The 14869-nt window shown below is 46.0% G+C and overlaps 1 pseudogene; it reads left to right on the forward strand.

The window, feature by feature from the left end:
- Positions 1 to 14869, forward strand: part of LOC141929141 (serine-rich coiled-coil domain-containing protein 1-like) — a 59157-nt pseudogene that overhangs the window by 40834 nt on the left and 3454 nt on the right.

The following is a 14869-nucleotide window of genomic DNA, read 5'->3' on the forward strand; positions in this document are numbered from 1 at the left end:
TTTGAAACATTTATTTTGCATCAGCAATTCAACTTGTTTGAGAGACCACGCCGGGTTAAATAACATTTGTTGTTGACCTGTATTTCTAATTGCATATGATCCAATTTCAAAAATTCTTGGGCTAAGCACGACTGTTGGTTGTGTTGGAACAGTATGAGTAGTCTGAGTAGTCTCTTTGGGAGCGTGGGTTGTGGTTGTTGTAGTTTCCTCCTGTATGTTCAATGGAAATCGGAAAGATATAGCTTGATCCCCTGATCTGGTCCCTCCCAAACAAACTATGGACACTGGTTGGGTTGCAGTAAATGCATACCAACAGGCCTCTGACTCACAATGGGTTTGAGCTATTTTAGATTCCATTTTGTCTCTGATAACGATTTGAGTTAAAGGGGGCTGACGGACGGTTTGAATTAAAGGGTGCCGACTTATTATCACATTTACATTGAATACTCTGCAGCCTATCTGTATCTCATCTCCTTTTTTAGCTGTCCAGGTATGGGATGAATTCTCCCATTTATATGTTGGAGTGTTAGGTTATTGCTTAGTATGGCGGTTGCTAACTCTGTCCCATACAAATCTGCATCCATACTTCCTGTATGTCCATAATAAGCGTCTGTCCAAGGCCATATAATTTGGTTTGTTAGGGTATGTTCAAAAGGTTGGTGGGATTGGTTAGTCATTCTAGCCCATCCTGGTAGTGTATTCATTGTAGCTAATACACCTAGCCAGACTATCCAATAGCTCCAATAGAAGGCTGGCGGGATTCTATAGATTTGCATATTTTTTCTTAGTCTCTTTTGTATCAGGGTGTTTGGCACTCTCGTCTGGCCCTTCTCCCTCAGAGGCCCTTTTTTCTTCAGAGTAGGGCAGTAAAGTTTTCCCCACTTTGGTACGTCTCTGCCTCCTCTGCCTACTCTGTTGCTTAGAGCAGCAGGGTGTTCCATCTTCTCGGCAGCAGCCGTATTCTTCAGGGGTACGTTTGCCTCTACTCCAGGACACATAGGTCTCCCAGTTTTTAACTTTGACCTCGGGTTCACGACAGGGGACCCAGGGGATCTGTTTTCTACACATCACCCTTAGGATCTGTGGGTGATATTCAGTAGGCCAATTAGAGTGAGTGCACTCTCTTTCGGGATTTATCCCTTTAGTAAATATTTTCCACCAAGTTTTAGAATCTTCAATTATTTTCCCGTTTTTACTCCAATTTTTAGGGCCTGATTAGTTAATCTCCGTTCTCGTTGATAACACTGATTACAACTAGACCGGAGATTTATTCCATGTGCATTATGAATCCCCCAGCCTTCTTTACATACTTTATATGCATACTTTATGCATATAAAAGGAAAACAAATACAAGTTTCAGTTGGACAAAATATCAGGGTCTCACTCATCGAGTCCTTTGTAGGTTCTTATCTCACAATGTGTAGAGAGCTCTTTCAGGTCTTCCGAAGGGTGACTCGTAGATCCCCAGGAGGGCTGGTCACTTTCCAGGTCGGATCCTGTATAAGTCCCTTTATGCGACTTGCGTGTGTCCACCCCTTCTCAGCAGTCCGAACAGCAGTTTCTGTAGTGATAAGAGCAACATAGGGTCCTTCCCAACGGGGGTCAAAGAAGATTCTTTCCATGATTTGATTAGTACTTTATCTCCTGGTTGGATTTGATGCATGGCCACATCCAATGGAGGCCTTTGTACTACCATCCCCCGGGCCTGCAGTTGTTTTCCCCTTGCCATTAGCTGTATCAGGTAGGATTTTATCTTTAATTCTTCAAGTTGGGGGTGATCCGGTGGCATTTCTAAATCATAAGGCATCCCATATAGCATTTCAAAGGGAGAAATGCCTACATCAGTTCGGGGTTGAGTTCTGATATTTAACAAGGCTAAAGGGAGACACTTTACCCATGACATTTTTGTTTCTAACATTAGTTTGGTAAGTTGTTTTTTTATTTCTCCGTTCATACGTTCAACTTTCCCTGAGCTCTGCGGGTGCCACGGAGTGTGGTATTGCCACTGTGTACCCAGGGCAGCCAAAGTCTCTTTGGCTACTCTGGATACAAAGTGTGGACCCCTATCTGAGTCTATTGCTTCTATTGCTCCATACCAAGGTATAATTTCTTCAAGTAATATCCTTGTTACTGTGTGAGCTGTGGCTCGGGCTGTGGGAAAGGCTTCTACGAATTGGGTTAAATGATCTATAATTACTAATAAGTATTTATACCTCCCCACCTTTGGTAATTCAGTAAAGTCTATTTGTATTCTTGCAAAAGGTCTATGAGCCAATTCTCGCCCCCCATATACTCGTTTTCTTATTTGATGTTTATTTACTTTTTGACAAACGAGACATTCTCCTATCACTCGTTTGGCTATATCATATATCCCAATGCGCATGTATTTAGTTGCAAATTGATCCACTAATGCCTGAGTTCCCCAATGAGTGTGTTTATGGAATTGCTGCATTATCTTGGTAGCTATGGGCTTTGGGAGAACTTCTCGGCCGTCCGGGAGTTCCCATTTTCCATTAGCTTTCTGTTTAATCCCCATTTGATTTAATTTTGCTTGTTCTTGAACAGTAAAACTTAAAAGTTCATAGGATTTTCCATGAAAAAAGCACCACTTAAACCCTGGTCTTTCACATACACATTCTATGCCGTCTACCCCGAAATCGTCCCAGCAAGCATAACAGGGGAGGTAATTATCTCCACAATTAACACACCGCTTTCTGGCCTCTATCGGATCATCCAAGTGCAGTGCTAATAGCACTGCTCTCTTTGCCTCTTGATCAGCAAGGTTATTCCCCCGTACTAAAGGATGTAGCCCCCTCTGGTGTCCTTTTAAGTGTACTACCGCAATTTCGCTGGGCCCTCGTATAGCTTGCAAAATTTGTGATATTAATTCCTGATGTACTAGGCCGTTCCCCCGAGAATTGATTAGGCCTCTCTCTTCCCATATTTTCCCAAAGGTATGTACTACTCCGAAGGCATATCTAGAATCGGTGTATATAGTTCCCACTTTTCCATTTAGTAATTGTAAAGCCTTTAATACTGCATATAATTCACATGCTTGTGCTGACCAGCTGGGATTCAAGGGTCCTGATTCTATCACCTTAAAAGTTTTTCCATCAATTATGGCATACCCTGATTTTCTTTTTCCTTCTATCACTCGAGAGGATCCATCTACAAATAATTTTTCTCCTTTCCCTAATTCCTCTTCTTCCAAATCTGGTCTTATCTTAGTCTGCTCCTCGATGTTACGGAGGCAATCATGAAAAAGATCTTGACTAGGTTCTCCATACAAAAATTGGGCTGGATTTTGTAACGATGTTGTTTCAAGGGTCAGGTAGGGGGATGTAATGAGGATTGCCTCATATTTTACCAGTCTAGCATCGGTTATCCATTTTTCTGCTTTTTGCTGTAACACACCTCTAATATTATGGGGTGATAGTACCTTTAACTCACTACCAAAAGTTATTTTATGCGCTTCCTCAATTAACAAAGCAGCTGCCACCACAACTTGTAGGCACGTAGGCCATCCCCGACTTACGGGGTCCAGTAATTTTGAAATATATGCTACTGGTTTGTTTTTTCCTGCCCATTCCTGGGCTAATACTCCAAATGCAGTTCCTTCCTCTGTGTTGACAAATAAGAAAAATGGTCTTTTTAGGTTGGGCAAGCTCAGAACAGGAGCATTTACTATTCAGTTTTTAGTTCTTTTAACCGTTGATCATCTTCCTGAGTCCATTTCAATAATCCATTTTTAGTTATTTTGGTGTATAGAAACTTTACCTTTCCACTATACCCTTCAATCCACTGCCTACAATATCCAAATAGCCCTAATAGCTGCCGGACTTGTTTCTTAGTTTTTGGACTTGGTAGGGAAAGTATCCCTTTAACTCTTCCTGGATCCAATTTCTTAGTTCCTTGACTTAATCGATGCCCTAGGTATTTAACTTCCTTTTTGACAAATTGCAATTTGGATTTTGACACCTTCAGTCCCTTTAAGCTCAGGAAATTTAACAATTTGATGCTTTCTTCCCGAACCCTTTCCTCATCCTCCCTTGCTATTAAAAGATCATCTACATACTGAACTAGGGTAAGGGTATCTCCTATCTGGTAATCCTGTAAAATTTGTTCTAAAGCTTGCCCAAACAGGTTTGGGGATTCAGTGAAACCTTGGGGTAGGACTGTCCACCGGAGTTGAGTTTTCCTGTGGGTATCTGGGTCCTCCCACTCAAAAGCAAAATAGTTTCTGCATTCCTCTTTTAGGGGGCATGCCCAGAAAGCGTCCTTCAAGTCTATTACACTGTACCACCGGTCATTCGGGCCTTATTGACTTAAGAGAGTGTGTGGGTTAGCTACTACAGGGAATCTAGTTACAGTCCTTTTGTTAATTTCCCTTAGGTCATGGACTAATCTATACCCCCCATCTGCCTTCTTGACAGGTAAAATGGGAGTATTAAAAGGGGACATGCAGGGTTCCAATAATCCCTGCTTTATTAATCTCTGAATTTCTGGTTTTAATCCTTGCTTTCCCTCCAGAGGTATGGGATATTGCTTAATCCTCACCGGTACCTCAGGATCCCGGATGGTTACCATAAAAGGTTCAACATTCAATTTTCCCACCGTATCCGGAGTGTACCATACTTCAGGGTTGATTTTAGTCTCATCTTCAACCCGTAGGGGGCATAGTTTGATTTCAAGTTTGTGTTCTGTTACTTCCAAACTAATTCCTAATTCAATCATTAGATCTCTCCCCAGTAGATTATAATCTGCCTCAGGCATTAACAACAAGGATCCCACCCCCACTTTAGAATCTGTTTCAAGGAGTACATCTTTAATTACCGGTACTCCGAATGGTTCTCCTTTCGCCCCAACTACTTGTACTTTTTCTGATGAAATCTTACACCCTTGGGGCAATGATTGAACAGTAGATCTCTCCGCTCCTGAATCTACTAAAAATTCTACCTCCTGTTGCCGAGGACCTAATTTTAACTTTATCAAGGGCTCAGTTCGTTCTCGGGTCCCCAGCAAATAGAGCCCCTGACACCCCTAATCTTCTTTAAACATTCTCTCATCCATTATTCTCCTTCTGCAGCTCTTCTTTGTGTGACCTTTTCTTCCGCAATAAAAGCAGACAATACTCCCTTTTTTTCTCTCTCTCTCCGATTCCTTTGATCTATAGCCTGTTCTTTGACCTTCTTGTTTTCTCCCAGCACTGTTCACTCTCTGTCCTTCCCTTATCGCAGCTACCATCATTCTGGTATGTTTCTTTTGAGTCTCGTCCTCCCTTCGGACATAGACTTTCTGTGTTTCCCTCAGCAATTCATCCAATCCCCGATCTTGCCAATCTTCTATTTTTTCTAGCTTCTTTCTAATATCTGTCCATGCTTTTGCCACAAATTGTGTCTTTAACAATGCCTGTCCCACTGGGGTATTAGGGTCCAGTCCTGAGTAAAGCTGAAGATTTTTTCTCGGTCTCTCTAACCACTCGGTAGGGGTTTCATCCTTTTTCTGATGTTCACTAAAAGCTTTGTTTATATTTTGTCCTCTAGGGACTGATTCTCTTATACCCTGGATTACAATCATCCTCAGGTCTTGCATATGACCTCTATCGATTTCATTTTGATTATTCCAATTAGGTCGATTTAGAGGCCATTTTACGTCTGCTGCCGGACCTTGCTGATGCTGTTGGTCCCAAATTCTCATTCCTGCTCTCCTGATCATATCCCTTTCTTCGACAGTGAATAGTATAGCCATTATGGCTTGTATTTCATCCCAGGTATAGATATTTGGTCCTAAAAACTGATACACCCGCTCCGCCACACCTAAGGGATCCTCCAATAGATTCCCCATCTCTTTTTTAAATTCTCTGACGTCCCCTGAATTAAGAGGGACAGTCACATATCCCATGCCAGGCTGGGGTCCTCCCATCGCAACCTCCCTTAGGGGGTACAAGTTACTGTCACCCCACCCCATTCTAGTTTGACTACGGGTTATTCGTCTTGGTTCTTTCGGGGATTCAGGTGGGGAGTCTGAATTCTCTGGATCCTCCGGCGTAGTCAGAGGAGGTGAAGGCGCCGGAGGTGGGGGTGGAGGTATGTAAGGAGGAGGAGAGGTGGGAGGTTCGTCCTCATCACGTACCTTATTTTTCTTAACTTTTTCTTTTAGAGGATACAGATTTATTCGGGTATCTGATGCTATCCATACCTGTTCATATTCACTCTCCTCCAAATTAAAGGGTTCCCTTGAGTTGACATAAATGTTTAGGGCTTGGCAGACCCATTCTTCAAAGGACCCAAAAACAGGCCAATAGAGATGGTCGCCTCTGATTTGTTTCCCTCCCCAAACTTCCATACAATAATAAATCATTTTTGCTTTGTCTTTACCCCGCCTAGAGGGGTAATCTTCCCAATGATTTAACATCAAGCCTAAAGGGCTATCTGGTGGTATTTGGGGGTACCTCACCTCGGGTCCCAAATCACCCATGGGATCAGAAAGCTTGCTCTTCTTCTGTCCCATCTTCCGGAGCACCTTCACACACTCACACAATTCGCTTTCCCCCTTTTCGTGACCCAGTCCTTCGCGGGATATGGGAAATGCACTACCGAGGGATCCGCACTCGCTTCGCCCTGCTGGGCGTCTCACACACCACGCTCCGGGAAACCCAACCCCAACCGAACGGATAACCAGCCTATACTCACGCAACCCTGCGTCTTCGTCCGGGGCTTCATGCACAAAGATTATGGGGTTACCGGTATTTTTTTGCTTGTTGCCGAGTTTTGGAGTTCGTCGGTAGAGGGCGTGATGTGATAGCACTCAGCCGGGGCCGCTGAACTCAGCGGGGCGCGCCTCCCCGTATGGGGCTTCCCACCAGATTGCCTCTATCCGAGTCACGGCACCAATTTTGTTATAGACTATCTTGCCAAAATGATGCAAGTTAGGACAAATTAAATTTCAATTATTTATTTTAGCAAGTGGCAATAAGCAAAACAGCGCTGGGCGGCCGGGGAGTCCCTGCTCCACGAACGGCGCGCGCCCACTTCCCGAGGGTCCGTCTTTTTTATATCCTCCGCCTTCCGGTATCGGGTCTCTCTGAGAGGTGTACCCTGCATCTGCGCACTTTGCAGCTAGGGGGTCGCTCCATCCGGGTCTTCCTCACGTCACCAGCTCCTCGTATTTCCTGCTTTCCTGAGAGTGGCTCACAAAGCTTTTGTTTATATCTTACAGAATATAGACACTACCCCCTTTTTTTTCTTCTTCTTCTCCCCTTTGTCTTTCTCCCCTTTGTCCTTCTTCCCTTTCTCCCTCTTTTCAGTCTTTTGCATAGTAGGAGTCCTTGCTTCAGCATTTCAACTTAGATAAGCGCTTACAGTCAGTTAGTCGTTACACAGTGTAATAGTTAAGATTAAGCTTAGGCCTACATAGTTTATGGAATAACATGTCACGAGCTCCCAGTATCTTTAATGGAATTTGATGAACAAACAGTTTACTGTCTATCACAATACACATCTGAATATATTCAGTTTGCATTGGGAAATAGGAACTAGGGAGTGAACGTGCCTGTGGACTTTAAATTGAGAGGCTATGAAAGGAAAGAACAAAGAACTCACGTTTGTTTGTAAACACTGCACAAGACTGGAAAAAACCTTTCTGAAACAGCCAGTTTTGAAGATGAAAATATAATTTAATTTCATATTCGTCACAAATGTTTGGAGTTTCCAACCTCTTCTTTTTTGTGGGAATTATGTTTCTCTGTAACTGCCAGTTAAAATGTCGGTTTTAGTCCAAATCTTGAAATGGAAAAAGTAAAGAGGATAAATACTGAAAAAGGAATTAGACATGTCATCTAATCAAGTTACTGTCACAAACAGTACTTCACCTAAGTTATCACTTCAAGGAGGATGCTTTTTTTCTTTATAGAAACAGAAAGATCTTTGATGATAAGAACCTAAATAAAAAATAACTGGTATCACTTTTTCATAGTGAAACGCATCAGTGAGTCTTGGCTTCCCAGAAGTTGATGTGGGGAAAGCATAAATATAAATAATAAACCCCCAAGCAGATGTTCAAAGCATCTAGAAGGGGCAAAGGGAATTTATAAAGAAATGCAGTTTTAGTACAAGTGCTCTGCTATTACTGTCATTTAAGTACGTTAGTGCAGAATGTATTTATTAAAGAAAAAGATTTTCAAAAAAGTCAAACCTTTTATGCAGACGTGATTAAGAAAATTCTTGAAGTAATTCTCAGTAGTGCAAACAAAACAACTGGGAATGATGCTGCAGCTTTTACTTACCAAAAAAGAGTAATAAAGGTCCACATGTGAAACCTGTGGGGAAAGAATAAGGAACAGAAATGAAACTGAGAGTTACTGTGGAAATTCTAGAGGTGTATTTTTCAATTCAGTTCTGGGAAGCTGTGAACACCTCTGCGTGCTTAGCTTTGTCCAAGAGAGTGATTCCGTTGTAAAACCACAGACCACAGGCGCAGTCCTCCACTGCTGAAGCGCGGGGAATTCTGCCCTCGGTTTGAGCAGACGTTGTAAGCTGAAGCTGGATCTCTTCAGCAGCCACCCCGTCGTCAAGCTCTGCAGGCACACAGTGACCCGCAGCCCAGGGCGATGGCTTGGCTGTTTGTCGGGAAGAGGTGGCCACACTGTGTGACCCCCAGGACAGGGAAGAGGTCCCATGGGAAAAGGCAGTAATGCCATATTGGTGTTTCTCCACAAGCAGCCGATCTTCGCCTGTGGAACAGGTTTCTGGAAGACCGAGCACCTGGGCCTGTTTCCAGGCCCAGCGTCCAAGCCCAGCTCAGGCTGTGCCCCAGCTGCCCTGCTGCAACACACCCTGTCCCTCTGCACATCCGAACTGCAGGCGAGGCAAGCTGGGAACAGGACGGAGGGGCGGTGCTTCAGGGAAACAGTCCTCCAGCCAAGGCAGAGAGCGGCTGTCTGCCTTTGGTCTGTCCACGAGTAGGCAACCAAGGCTCAGGACCATTTATTTCCAGAATTATTGCTGGCTTGTTGAACAAAAGCTCTGTTTCAAATATCCTACCACTATTTCTTATGTTTGAAAAATGCTAAAGACCTGTTTCTGGAGGATTAGCGATATGTTAATGTCTCTGTAGAAAGAATTAAGTCTGTACACTCACGGGATGTCTATACAAACTACTGAAGGGAAGAATTCCAAAAGGGGAAGAGCCTTAGGCTAAATTTGAAAAGATATTTAAATGCCATAACTAGTTTTCCTTGATGATTGTTAGTGGATCACAGAAGATAATAAAACAGAGCTGAAGTTCAATTTAAATGGTAGAGAAATGGGAAATTCTGTTGGCCTGGAACTCATTGATTTGATGATAACCTGAGACCCGTTGGAAGTAAGAGTTGAGATGGCAACAGATAAACCAGTCTAATCTCCGGAAGAGCCTCTGAGAAATACACCCTCTGACAGATGAATCAGGGCTCAGGACAAGCTGTGGTAGACAATGTGGAAGTTGCAGCAGCCTCATGAAGGGGAAGGTGAGCACAGCACCAGGAAGAGGAGGAGAAAGCATCACGGGTGGCGACGACAGCAATGCCAGCCGCACTGCGTGTAAGGAGAGACTGAGACTTCTCATGCAGTTTTCATCGTTTTATTTTCCCTCTTTCATGAAGAGGCTACTAACAAGTGGCTCCAACTCCCCTTGGGGGCTGGCGTGCACCCCAGCTGCTGGCCCGGCCCTGGTTTCACCGGCTTCTGGCCACCCTAGCATCGCCGGCGGCGTGGCCGCTTGTGGGCTGAAGAGTCCTGGGAGCAGCTGGCCTTCCTCTTGGGGCGTCGCCGGGGCCCCCCAGGTGAGCAGTCCCTGCCCTGGCCGGCAGCAGAGGGACCTGCCACCGCCTGCCCCAGCTCCTCACGGGGCTCCTCCTGCGCTCTGGGGTCAGGGGCAGGAGTGTACCCCAGGGCGGCGGCAGGGCCAGGGGTGGCCGCGGGGCTGTGCTCCTGCTCCTCGGCAGCCTGGGAGTCCCGGGGCTCCAGCTGCTGCATGAAGCGCCCTCTGCACCGCTCTGCCACGACGGCGACCAGCTGGCGCACAAACGTCACCGTCCGGTGCTGCAGGAAGGTCTGCAGCTCCCACACCAAGGCCTCCTCATCCGGCCCATAGTGGCACAGATGTGCAATGATGTCGGCCTGTGCCAAATCCACCACCCAACAGCACTCCCTGTACATCTCCAGGAGCTGCTGCCTCAGCCAGGGCATCAGGGGCTCCAGGATCTCCCTGCTGTGCCGGAAAGAGCCCGCCCAGACACGGGGCAGAAAGCCACCCACGGGCACTGGGGCCACAGCCGGCTGCTCGTCCTGGTGGCTGGCAACTGATGGACGGGAGGGGCGCCGCCCGAAAGTCATCTCCAGACAATCTTCCTCTGACCGCACAGAGTAGATGATGGACTGGACAGTCTGCCTGCAAAGGGGGCACGACGCTTTCCTCTTGGCCCACCGCACAATGCAGCCCAGGCAGAACTGGGGGTCACAGAAGCGGCGCCGTCTCGGGTCTCGCCGCAGATGGGGCAGCTCCACTCGCTCTCTTCAGCCATGTTGGCTTGTTGCAGCAGGCTGGGGAGAGCTGAGGACAAGGAGCTGCTCCCCCTCACTGGCATCACACGCTGCAAAATGGAGACAGGCCCCGGTCACTCACTGTCCCGGTGAGGGGAGGAAGAAATGCCCAGGCCCCTGGTGAAGGACACCGTCTGGCTCCCTGAGCCCCTTCGCCCACCCCGGGGGGACGCTCCCCCGCACAGCTCACCTCCGCTGCCGCGAGCACGCCCGTTGGTGCCCGGCTGCCTGACCCAGGCAGGGCCGGGGAAACACAGAGGATGGCTCCGGGACGGGCACCGAGAGCTGCTGACAGCAGCCCCCAAAGCACCACCCAGCACCCGGAGCAGCCTCACTCGACCTTCCAGACCTCGCAGACACACTCGGCAGGAGTCCAGGCAGGAGCCAGACTGGGCCGGGCGCAGGCAGAGCCTGCAGGGAGGGACGTGAGGTCACATTCCATAGCTTGCTGACGTCACAGACCACCACACGGTGACGTGACAGTGGGCCGCCTGTCTCCATGGCGCTTGCCCGTGTCGGGGCCTGGCTGGCACCGGCACTTGTGCAGATGGAAAGTGTTCCCCTATTCCTTGAACGCAGAAATTAGCCACTCTTCTATGGCTTGTACCTGTTCCATTGCAAGCACGAGTTGTCTAGAGAAGACATAGCTGAAGCCCGGCAGATGAGAAGGAGCCATCAGTAATCCATGTCAGGAAGCTCGAAAGCAGAGGCACAGTTTGCACAGAAAATGCCCTGGTTATGGCAGAAACACAGTTCTCACTGTCAGAGATTTGTGGAGTGGGAAACTGAAGCCCAAAAAGGGTTTCTCTGCGTTCCTTTCCGTAGTCATCACGTACTGCTTAAGTTAAATTTAAATGGCAGTACAATGGAAAATTCTGTTTGCCTGGAATTCCTCCATTTGATAAGCTGAGAGCCACATTGGAAGTAAGACTTGAGATGGCAATAGCTGGAATAGTAAAATCTCCTGAAAAACCTGTGAGAAATCGACTCTGACGAGTCGGGGCTTCAGGGGAAGCTCTGATGGACAATGTGGAAGTTTCAGAGCTGTTTGTAAGAGGGTTTAGCACCAATTATAGAAGAATACTTTTTTAAAAAATGGTGGATTTAAAAGGATTATTGGATTTGCAAAGTTATGCCAAGGTTTGAGAAACAGTTAAAGCCTGGCTTTAACACCCTGCTTTGTGCATTTCCAAACTCTGGCCCGTGGATCACACCACCCACTTCCAGCTTGCAGAGGGAGAGATCCTGGTGCTCCTTTTTGGGGTAACACTGGCTGTGAAACCAGTGCTGGCACCTGTGAGATCTGAAACCTTGCCACGGTACCGCATTCAATTAACAGATTAAAGTCTTTGTTTTACCAGGCAGCAACGTTTCGGCTTACCATTTCCCCCACACCTCGAATTAACCCCCTCCAGAATTTGCTCTGCTTTCCTGCATTTTCTGCGTTGGTCACGATTTGCTCCTGTCCCAGAGCAGGCAGAAACACCCTGCAGAGACACAGTCCCGGTGTTGTGAGCTAACGGCATGCCAGCCGGGCCAGGAACGTTTGGATAACAGATTTCCCCGAACGGCCCGAGCCTCCGCTCCCTTCCTCCCCACGCGCTGCCCTCTGACCCACGCTCGCTGCTGCCGCGTCTCCCACACATGGCACTTGCCTCACCTCAGCCACCTACGGCCGATTCGGCTTTCCCGTGTGGGCCTAAACGCAGCGCGCAGAGTAATGAGGTGAAGGACAGCACGAGTGTGTGCACCTGGAGTCGTGTGCCACAGCAGCTCTGAGCTGATATGCCAGCAGATGTCACAGCCCCCCTAACATTCTTGGTCATTCCCAGGATTTTCCTCCAACTTCTCCTTCCTTTAGCTTCCAATTTCTTTGCTCTTAGAAAAACACTTTGTACAGCGTAACCAGAGCTCATGACTAGTTTTTCCTTTATTCGATCTATATCACTCTACAGGAGATCAACCCTGACTTCTGAGCTCTCCTCACCTTTGTGAAGACCCACGGTAAGAACGTTGCTGTCTGAACAGGGAAAAGTGCTCCAAAATGACACATCCTTTGCACTGCTGTGAAAGAGTTGGGTTCAGTCAGAGCATTTGCGAGCGCCAAATGACACTGCAGTATAGAAAATGTCCTTCTAGGTAATAAGGAAATAATAGAATAGTCTGCTAAAAGGACAGACATAAATGCTGAGAGCAGCCGTTATCAGTAAGACACAAGGAGAAGCTTGTGTGCAGAGAAGCAAAAGATTATTGTGTTTGTTGAGAGCAAAAGAACATTGAACCAGGCAAAGGTAGCAAAGAACTAGGAAATTAATGAAGAATTCAAGAAAATTTTACATTGTACTTTGGGTTTTTATCTTTAAATTTAATTCCCTTTCATCTTTTTTTTTTTTTTTTCTTTTTATCCAAGGCAGTGAATTCCTGGCCCCGTACAGACTCCAGGGTTAACAGACTGAAATACCTGCTCTTCCTGCCTGCATGACAGCAAGATCCAGTTTAAGGCTGGGAGGAAGGAGAGGGACTCTTCACTGACTCCTCTCCATGAAAAAAGGGTATAATATTCTCCAAAAGATGGTAGATAGCACAGTATTTTCAAAACAAGCCAGTATGCCTATTATTAATGGAATCAGCAAACCTGCTTAGATTTTTTTTTTTTTTTACTCAAGGGGATTCATTTGCAATGTCCACATCGGTGACTGTTCCCTTAGCACATTACAGATCTTTCTGTGAAAACTTAAGCCATCAGATTCTCTTTTCTGTTTCTCACAGAAAGACAGTGTTCTGCATAACATACAATAAAATCCACTATTGGAAGAAGGTGCTTTTCTTTTTCATCTAGCTGAGATTTATTTCCTTGCAGCCTCCTAGCCCAAGGAAAATGATCATCTCCAGGCCATGCAATCCAATTTAAAAATGTCTTCTCATGTTTTGAAACTGTGCATGAGAAACGATTCTCATGTTCATTAGAAGTATTGCAGATGGAGCTGGAACAATAATGTTTTTAAGGGCTTCATAGAAAGAGCTCTTTTAGCAGTTCAGAAGCTTCGCTTTCCAAAATGTCTGTACCAGGTTATCTTATGTCCTGAAGCAGTGGAGCACCATTTCCCCCTAAGCTGCTGCCTCTTCCTACCACTGTGCCCATTTGGAGCTCCTTCAGAGTATCCGTTGACTTACAAGGCACGACCAGAGAGCACTGAAAAAACCCATCCTGGGTTTCAATGGAAAGTTTCCATCAACACATTCTTTCTATTCTGGAACCTTCCTGAACAACCCAACAGTACAAAGAGACTGAAGTTTCTGCTAGTCTGCTACAAATCTCATTGTCTTTTCATCAGAATTAAGTTTCTTATCACATTTTCCAACTTTTGTCTTTCCTTTCCTGTACCATCCAGAGCCATCTGAAAACCACGGATGATCCTTTCAAGTCAGGATCCAGCTTGTTCACCCCTGTTACAGAGTTGCATTTTTTTTTTTTTTTTAGTTAGGTTAGATTAACTAAAGAGTATGTTTAGTACTTCTAATCCCGCATCCTGTTGAAGGTTAACATGCTGTAGTTGATGCCATAAGTGAAAATAATCAATAATCCTATTCTACTCCCTGTTTAACGGCACGGAAACCCTGCTCCGAGATGAATGTGGTATGTATCTGGCCACTCAAAGGTCATGTTTTTGTGTGCAGTTTTGTGTAATATTAAGCACGTGTCTTTTATTTCTTTTTTTTTTTTTTCCCCAGGTTTACCCTAATTTCCAAAAAAAGAGACTTGTGCTTCCCTTGAGTTAGGTATATTCACACAAAGAGCAGAAGGAATTTTCCACCTAAAAGGTACTACAGTCTGAAAAAAGCCACAGGGGCAGTTAAGAAAATCCCTTTTGAGGCAAAAACCTGCTGAATTAGTCCTACAGGAACATGCACAACAAAACTAAAATAAGAAAAAGAGAAAATAAAAATCGTTTAGGAAAGTCCAATGCCCAGACTTCAGGTGAGCAGGGTTGGGCTTAGGCAGGGGGGGCAGGCAGGTGGGATCCATGGCAGGCCGCTCTGGAAGGTGCAGGAGCTGAGGAGAGCTGGCAGACCATTAAGGAGAGCATCATCCAGGCAGAAGAAGGGTCCAGCCTGCTGGGAAGGCAGACAAGCAGGTTTGTTAGGACTTGGCTAAAAGGGACATCGTGGCAGAACTGCAATGCAAACATGCAGCCCATGGGGGAGGGAGCAGGGACAGAGCGTGAAGGAAGAACTTAGAAAAGTTGCCTGGGCGTGTAGGGCTGGTGTCATTCAAGCCAAAGCTCAGC

Source organism: Strix aluco, chromosome 13 (assembly GCF_031877795.1).
Source record: "Strix aluco isolate bStrAlu1 chromosome 13, bStrAlu1.hap1, whole genome shotgun sequence".
Taxonomy (NCBI): Eukaryota; Metazoa; Chordata; class Aves; order Strigiformes; family Strigidae; genus Strix; species Strix aluco.